This window comes from Lacerta agilis, chromosome 2 (assembly GCF_009819535.1).
Source record: "Lacerta agilis isolate rLacAgi1 chromosome 2, rLacAgi1.pri, whole genome shotgun sequence".
NCBI lineage: Eukaryota > Metazoa > Chordata > Lepidosauria > Squamata > Lacertidae > Lacerta > Lacerta agilis.
The window spans coordinates 113,564,119-113,573,321 of NC_046313.1; the positions used below are offsets into that span (position 1 = coordinate 113,564,119).

A 9,203-nucleotide genomic window follows, 5' to 3' on the forward strand; every position below is an offset into this window, starting at 1 on the left:
TGAGATTTTGTATGCATTCTTCCTTCTGCTTCTTTCCTTTTTTAGGAGAGCAGCTTCTGTAGTTGCATACATAAATAAATTTCAGTACAGTTTAGATACTTCTGTCCCTATTATTCCCAAAAGGTCCTTAGATTCTCCAGCAGCCTCTTGAGCCAGCGTGGTGTAGTGGTTAAGAGCTGTGGACTCGTAATCTGGTGAACCGGGTTCGCTTCCCCGCTCCTTCACATGCAGCTGCTGGGTGACCTTGAGCTAGTCACGCTCCTCAGAATTCCTCTAAGCCTCACTCACCTCACAAAGTGTTTGTTGTGGGGGAGGAAGGGAAAGGAGATTGTTAGCCGCTTTGAGACTCCTTAAGGGGAGTGAAAGGCGGGGTATCAAGTCCAAACTCTTCTTCTCTTGGCCCCTCTTCCCTGCTTCAGCCTCAGAGTCTGCATTGCTCCCCATCACTGATTCTCCCTGCTCACTAAACCCTGTTGCCCCTTCAGCATCCAGCCCCTCATCACAATCTTTTTCCTTTGACCTCTCCTCAGTTTCCCACCACCAATCCTCTGGCTCCCCTGGTTCCCTTGGAAGTTCTCTGTCTGGTGCTTCCCACAGTTCCTCAGACTGCCCAACCAGTTCCCTGACACTCCGTAACCAATCCCAAAATGAGAGCAGATCCAAGCATGAAATGCAGAGTTCAATAGTCAGTGTTGTTCCCCTGTTCCATATGTGGCCCTTTCTCTGCCATTCTAGCTCCACTCTTTCCTGGGAGACGCCCTATTTTACAATTCTTCAATGGACGGAGTATATTTGGATGAGTACGGGGAACTGTCAGCTGACTTGGACATTGTGAACTGGGTGGTGTTTCCAAATAAGTCCCACCTTAGAGCGAGGATTGGGAGCATCAATAGACAGAGCTCCCTTGACCTACAGTGCACCATCGACCAGAATGCCATTGTGTGCCCCGGATGGCACAACCAGGTGCGGAAAATAATTTGTTTCATTTTATTGGATTTCCCATCCCATTAGCTCAAATCATGTCACTGTCAGGAATGAGCCAGCTCCTAGTGGGACTTTCCAGACAGCTGCAGAACTGAGAGGGTCAGATCAGACGCAGACTGAACAGCAGTCACAGGAGACTTGCCACCCCTTGGAATGCAGGTTGCAAAGGGAACAACAGAGAGTGGGCTGGGAACTCAAACTCAACCAAAGCTCTCAGGAAGCTCAAATAGGCGCAAACAGACACAGATATATTCTCTCTGAAAAGGAAGAAGCTGGAGCTCATCCAATAAGTCTGAGGAGTTGGCGAGTGGGAGGACTGCTAGACAGGAAGCAAAACAAGTGGTGAAGGGGCGTCAGCTCAATACATTCTGTAGACACCGGAAGGAATCTTCAGAAGGGTCATCTTTGAGTGTGAATAGAGGCGGCTGTGTTAGCTATCTGTTTGTTTTTTGCAATAAATCCTCCTTTTAATTACCTACGCTTACTGTGTTATCAAGCTGGGAACTCCTGACAGTCACCATGCTCTGTGTGGGGCTACCTTCAAATGTCTTCTGCATTTCTTGAAGATTTAACAGTAGGTTCCCTGTGAAACTGTGTATATGCAGGATTCAGCTGTTTTGGGGGTGCAATTTCCAGGCGGTTGCTTATTTTAGTAACTAGAAGAAGTGGCCAATGGTTTCCCCCTTCCCCTGTCATATTTAAACAAGAAAAAATGGACATAATCTGATATCAGGAATCACAAGACAGAGAAACCAGTAGGAGAACACTTCCATCTCCCAGGACATTCTATAAGTATAAAAGATCTCAAAGTAGCCGTCTTAATACAAAGAAATTTCAGAAATAGACTGGAAAGAGAAGTGGCTGAATTACAACTAATCACCAACTTAAAACCATGGAGAAACCTGGTTTGAACAAAGACATTGGATTCTTATCTCATTATACATGACAAAGCTATCTTTAGCCATCTCACCCCTTGCCTTCCCTGCAAGACTAATTGCAGCCATTAAGAGTCGTTCAACAGGTTTTGCACACCTATCAGCTGATCACCCATTCCCACCACCCTTCTGAGTAATACCCCTCCCCACTCCCTCACTGTATTTAAGAGTTTGGTGACTTCCGTCTCAGTGTATCTGAAGAAGTGTGCATGCACACGAAAGCTCATACCAAGAACAAACTTAGTTGGTCTCTAAGGAGCTACTGGAAAGAATTTTTATTTTATTTTGTTTTGACTATGACAGACCAACATGGCTACCCACCTGTAACAAGAAAAAATATGTAAGACAGTGTGGCTTTTAGCAACCTCAGTGCTGGCAATATTTCCTGAAATGCTCTTGTAATCCATGTTCTATGGAGCAACTTCCACAAAGGTGTGCAATAGATTTGTTTGCAAGAAGAGATGGCCTCCCAACTTGAAACCCTTCAAGGAAATTTAACCATCCTCAACTTTTGCATTTGGTTCCTCTCCTAACCGTTTTGGTAAATGAAATAATATTGTTAGAAAATACAGTCCCAGCTCCATTCAAACACAGGTTGTGGGCAGAGGAACCGCTTCACCAGTTCATCATTTATTTCAATGAAGGGTGACTAATATCTGGACCCCACTCCCCCAAATTCTATGTGGCACCTAGCACCACTTTTAAAAAGAAAAGGCATTATTTTCTGAAAATGGTTTTACTGTGCTGCTGTATGTCTGTTGCAGTTTTACAGTGGTGCTAAAAGGTTTTGAGAGACCTCACTCCTGATAAGTACAGTACAATGAAATATAAAAATAAGTTAGAGTACTGGAAAAAAATCTGATGGGAAAAACCTATTGGACTGAGGACTTGAGAGCTGTGGTTCTCAATCATGCCCACTTTGATACTTTGGGCAAACCAACAGAAGGTTCCACTTGGGTCACTAAGACCCTCTAATGAGAAAAAAAAATAGCTACCTCTGATTTATACAGTGATCAGGACACTTTATCCAGTACAAGAGGGGAGGTCTATGTTTTGAAGATTTAACAAACCAAACTGAAAGACAGCTGAGCAACAGAGGAAGGGAAGCGGAAGGAACTAGGGTTTTGATCAAGCAGGGAAACATATCATTAGATGTTTTTCTGCAATCAAGCAGTATACAAATGTGGTTAAAGATAATTAATTAAGTAACACATTGTAATCATCCTTAATACATCAGCCTTAACACATTCTCCTCGATGCCCCTTTATGCTTAGCTCCTGCCTACTTCCAGGTGTGTGGAAAGTTGCCAGCCTGGATTCTTCAAGGTAGCTCAGAAAGGAATGCTGCTCTGCTGCTATGACTGCGTTCCCTGTGCGGAAGGAACAATGGCCACTCAGGAAGGTGGGTGACACCAGCAGGAAGACCTGCCCTTGGGGAAGAAGACAAAGGACCTTTCTGGTCTCCGGGGTTTATTAAAGTAGAGTTCTAGAACTGATGCACTGCTACAATGCAACTGGGCATTTTCCTCATGGGTTTCATACATGCTAGATTGACACATTCAGTGACAATTGGAAGCAACTGGGAAATTTCGTCTTGCGAGGCACCGTTTCCCATAGGAACGCATTAAATTTAATTAATGCGTTCCTATGGGAAAAAAGTCCGGGCTGTTCGCATCGCTGCAGCTTAAAAAGTGGCGCCGTGCGGCTCCGGTGCCGTGCCGGTCGAAGGGGCCCCGCTCGATCGCGCCCGCCATCTTCCCACCGGCACCGGCACCGGAGCTGCTGTTCGCCTGCTGCAGCTTTCAAATGCGGTGCGGCGCCATAGCTGTCAAGTCTTACCTTTTGGCTCCGGTCGGAAGGGGTGTCATCCGATCGTGTCCGCCATCTTGGGTCGAGTGCACATGTCCACCCAAGATGGCGGGCGCGATCGGCCGACACCCCCTCTGACCGGCACCGGACCGCGCCGCATCGCGTTTTAAGGCTGCTGCGGGCGAACAGCAGCGCTGCTGTTCGCTCGCTGCAGCTTTAAAACGCGGCGCAGCTTGGTCCAGTGCCGGCTTACAGTGGTACCTCGCCAGACGAATTCGTCTTGCGATAAACAGCCATAGACGGATTCGTCTCACGAGTCAACTAAAAACTTGCAAAACCCTTTCGTTTTGCGAGTTTTTCGTTGTGCTAGGCATTTGTCTTGCGGGGTACCACTGTACCACTGTATATCCTTTTTATCCCACTCCAACCCTCACAAGTTCCCCAAGCCCGACAGTCAGTCAAAGCTGTTTGCCGTTCTCTTGTCTTCTTTTGCAGTGTACTGTTTCTCAGATCATCATCTTTACGTGATACAATCCAAACTGTTTGCTATTTTCTTCCCTTCTTTTGCAATATGCTGTTCTTTACATCCTCATCTTAAAAGATTCCTTCCTTTTTATTTTTATTTTTATTTTTATTTTTATTATTATTATTATTATTATTATTATTATTATTATTTTGGTAGTGTTTAACAGGGGATACAGTAATAGGATACAGTGTAAAGTAAGACATGGACAAATATAATATCATTGTAAATATTTTATTGTTACTGAAAGGTTTGTTTCTTTTTTCTCTTTCTTCTTTTCTTTGTTGTTTGTTGTGTTGTTGTATCTGAGATTCTGGAATTTTGTATGTGGAAACTTTAAAGTATGCAAATAAAAAAATAAAAAAGTATGCAAATAAAAAAAAAGATTCCTTCCTCTTTGTCTTCCTCTTTGCAAAACAGTCCTTCTGGGTTGAATGCCACACCACTCCTTCCTGTTTTATGTTGTACTCCGCTTAACGAAAGTCTATGGTTGGTTTTATTTCTTTCACCTTTCCCTCCAATTCCTTAAGTTCCTCTGGGGCAGGCACTGCCATCTCCAAAGTCCGATTCGAAGCTCTCATAGTCTGTTCCATCTCTTGTAGTAATTCCAAAGTCTTTTTTAAAAAAGCATCAGACCATTCATTTTTCCTTTGTCATTTTCAAGGTCAAAAAACAACTTTGTAGTCAAAACAATCCGTTATACTGTAACACCAACCGCCATAATGTCTAAATTTCTTGCTAAATCTTTCAAGACCTCGGAAAAGAGGGTAACTCTTTTCCAAATCAAATTGCAACAATTAAATTTTAAATCTCTTCCCCCCTTTTTGGGGAACCAGTCACAGAAGTTTTCCTTTCCCCCTACAACTTTGGCAGCAGCCTTGGTTGCCCTGTTACACTGTTCCTTCTGTTTCAGCTGCAAGGGACCGACCTCTGTTATTTTAAATCCCTTACTTCTTCCAAATTGGTTTCAATTGCTTTTTTTATTACTCACAGTTCGAATGATTCCAGTCCAAATTTAAAGGAGAAATTGAGCGCTCCCGGCAATCTGCAGTCACAGCTTCATGCGGCAAGGGTAGCCGCTGGATCCACATTGCTCCGTCTCCCAGCTCTCTCTCTCTCGGCAGCTCTTATTAGAGCTTGCAGGGGAGACGTAACGAGCACCCGCCGGATCACCATGCCCCCAGGACGCTCTTCCTGGGGTTCTTCAGGGGTCCGCAGCGCGGTTGCGGGTTCCCCTACCCCTTGCCACGTTGGGGAATCTCGGAGCGAAATTCACCTGTCTGATCGCTAAGGCGCTCAACCGGAAATCTTCCCTGTATTGCGGTTCCTGGCATGTGAAATCCTCTCCCTATTGGTTTATCACCAACTGAAGATATAACAGTTATCTCAGGTTTTCCTGTTCCATAATATTATTAATACAATAATTGCTCACCTTGGTTATATGCAATGATTTATCTTTTCTTTTAGTGGGGACCACTTTGGTATTACTTTTGTTGTAAAGTTGATATTCCTTGTGTTCATTCCAGATGCAGAGCATTGCACCAGGTGTCCAGAAGATCAGCATCCAAACCAGGCCAGAGATCTGTGTCTCTACAAGATCATCACTTTCTGGCTTATGAAGAATATTTGGGGATCTTCCTAACTTCCTTTGCCTTATTCTTATCCTTAACCACAGGTGTTGTGCTACGCATATTCATTATATTCCGAGAAACTCCCATAGTCAAAGCCAACAACCGGAACCTCTCCTATATCCTCCTCATCTCCCTCTTGCTTTCCTTTTTGTCCTCCTTACTCTTCATTGGAAGGCCAAGGAAAGTGACCTGTCTTCTCCGACCAAGTGGCCTTCAGCATCATCTTTTCAGTTGCCGTTTCCTCTGTGTTGGCAAAAACCATCACTGTGGTGCTGGCCTTCCTGGCCACAAAGCCAGGAAACACGATGAGGAGAGTGGCTTGGGAAGAGTTTGGCCAACTCCATTGTCATTTCCTGCTCCAGTGTCCAAGTTCTCATCTGTACTATCTGGCTGGGAATCTCTCCACCCTTCCCAGAGTCTGACATGAGCTCCCAGGCAGGAGAGATCATCCTGAAATGCAATGAAGGGTCTGTTGCCATGTTTTATGCTGCCCTTGGCTACATTGGCTTCCTGGCCTCCTTCTGCTTGACAGTGGCTTTTCTGGCCAGGAAGCTGCCTGGGGCCTTCAATGAAGCCAAGCTGATCACCTTCAGCATGCTGGTCTTCTGCAGTGTTTGGGTCACGTTTGTGCCCTCCTACCTGAGCACAAAGGGGAAATACATGGTAGCCGTGCAGATCTTCTCCATCTTGGCCTCCAGTGCTGGGCTTCTGGGCTGCATCTTCTTTCCCAAGTGCTACATAATCGTACTCAGACCTGATCTGAACACAAAGGAGCACCTGACAACAAAAACTGGTTCTTAAAGGACTCATTTTTGACAACTGTTGTCCAGCACAGCAATGATGAAAACACATACTTGCCTTGCAAAAGTACTTCTTAAATTTAAAGGCATGTTTATGGCTCCTTTTCTGATTGTTACATTTCAAACTTAAGTGTCTAAATGTTTACATTTTATTTTTAATTTTGCTATTTTAACTTGGAAATTTGAGTGTCTTCCTCTTAAAATTCATAGTCTTTGGCAGCTCCTGCATTTTAAAATATTGCTTTAATAGGAAAATAGATTAGGACTGCTAAAACAAATAAAGTAAAAAAGTGGAATTCAGTTTTGAAATCTTTTGATTCAGGAACAGTTAACAGAGGGCATGGAAACATAATTTACAGATATAGAGACCACAGCAGAAGAGTTCTTAGGAGGGGGGAATAATTTATTCCTTATTGCAAAAGGCCATTTAAAACATTTTGAACTTTGAGATATGGATTGTTTTTCATTGTAGATAGAATAAATATGTGTATTTTGCTTCACAAACATTATGTTAAAAATACTGAGAAAATTGTGCCCTAATAACTCTGTTGCTCTTCAAGGTACCTCAAGACTTAGTTGTTTTGATCTGATGAGAATGTTGTGGATAGTAGGAAAGGATATATTGATTTAGACGGAAACATGGAAGGTGCCTAAAGAAGCCAGGTTGGCTATAACTTTTAACTGATTTAAGATTTAAAAGGGATATGTACAAAAAATGGAAAGGGGGAAATCACCAGAGAGGAATTCAAACAAATAGCCAGCACGTGTAGAGACAAAGTCAGAAAAGCTAAAGCACAGAATGAACTCAGGCTTGCTAGAGAGGTTAAAAGCAACAAAAAGGGCTTTTATGGTTATGTCCGTAGCAAAAGGAAGAACAATGAAACATTGGGGTCACTTAGAGGAGAAGATGGTGAAATGCGAACAGGAGATAGAGAAAGGGCAGAACTCCTCAATGCCTTCTTTGCCTCAGTCTTCTCCAAAAAAGAAAACAATGCCCAACCTGAAGAATATGGAGCAGATGATTCAGCAGGGGAAACACAGCCCAGAATAAGTAAGGAGGCAATACAAGAATACTTGGCTAGTTTAGATGTATTCAAGTCTCCAGGGCCAGATGAACTACATCCAAGAGTATTAAAAGAACTGGCAGAGGTGATTTCAGAACCACTGGCAGTAATCTTTGAGAATTCCTGGAGAACAGGCGAAGTGCCAGCAGACTGGAGGAGGGCAAATGTTTTTTTTTTTTTTTGATAAGATTTTATTATTTTCCAATAAAACAAAGAAAAAACAAAACACAACAACAACACAAAGCATAATAAACAATAAACACAATCAACAATAAAAACAATAACAATAATAATAAACATAAAAAAGAACATATACATACCTTAACCAATACCTATCTTTGTACTTTCCTTGTTTCTAACTTCTCTATTTGGGGACTTCCCCCATTCCCTCCACTGTCTTCAAAATCAAATACATCTTCAAGGTAGCTTTATATCTTATTCAATTAACATTTGCCCAAATTTTAATATGCTTAACTTTACTTGGTCAAATACCTAATCAACTATGTATCTTATCTTAACAACATATCTTACATATTTTAACACATACATCATTCGCATAAAAATTTCCTCTTAACAGTTTTATCTAACACAGGTCTACTAAAGCCGATATTCTATCTAATTCTGCTCAAATATTCAATTTAACTGATTTGACTAAATAGTCTTTAAATTTTTTCCACTCTTGTGACACCATCTCCTCCCTCTGGTCCCGGACTCTGGCGGTCAGTTCTGCGAGTTCCATGTATTCCATCATCTTCATCTGCCATTCCTCCACCGTTGGTATCTCTTCACCTTTCCATGTTCTTGCCAATAGAATTCTAGCTGCTGTTGTGGCATACATAAAAACACTCTATCCTGACTGGGTATCTCTTCATTGGTTATGCTCAGAAGAAATGCCTCTGGTTTCTTACAAAAGGTAACTTTCATTACCTTCTTAAGCTCGTTGTAAATCTTATCCCAGAAAGCATTACCGCTGGGCACAACCACCACATATGAAAAAAAGGTACCTTTCACATGTTTACATTTCCAACATACATCTGACATTTTGGTATTCATCTTAGCTATCTTAACTGGTGTCAAATACCATCTATAAACCATCTGAAGAAGTGGCATGCACACGAAAGCTCATACCAGGAACAAACTCAGTTGGTCTCTAAGGTGCTACTAGAAAGAATTTTCGATTTTGTTTTGACTATGGCAGACCAACACGGCTACCCACCTGTAACTGCATCTATAAACCATTTTCATTACGTTTCTCTTAAACTATGACAAGCAGTAAATTTAATACCTTTCTGCCACAGTCTCTCCCAGTCATCCATCATAATATTATGTCCTACATCTTTTGCCCAATCTATCATTGACGATTTAACCAGTTCATCTTTGTGTGCCACTCTAGCAGAAGATTATACATTTTGGAAAGGTTCTTAAAGTTCGATTCTAACAGTTCTGTTTCCAGTTTTG

The 9,203-nt window shown here is 42.4% G+C and overlaps 1 pseudogene; it reads left to right on the top strand.

The window, feature by feature from the left end:
* Positions 1 to 5,951: 5,951 nt before the first annotated feature.
* Positions 5,952 to 6,713, top strand: LOC117042488 (annotated as a pseudogene).
* Positions 6,714 to 9,203: the final 2,490 nt, after the last annotated feature.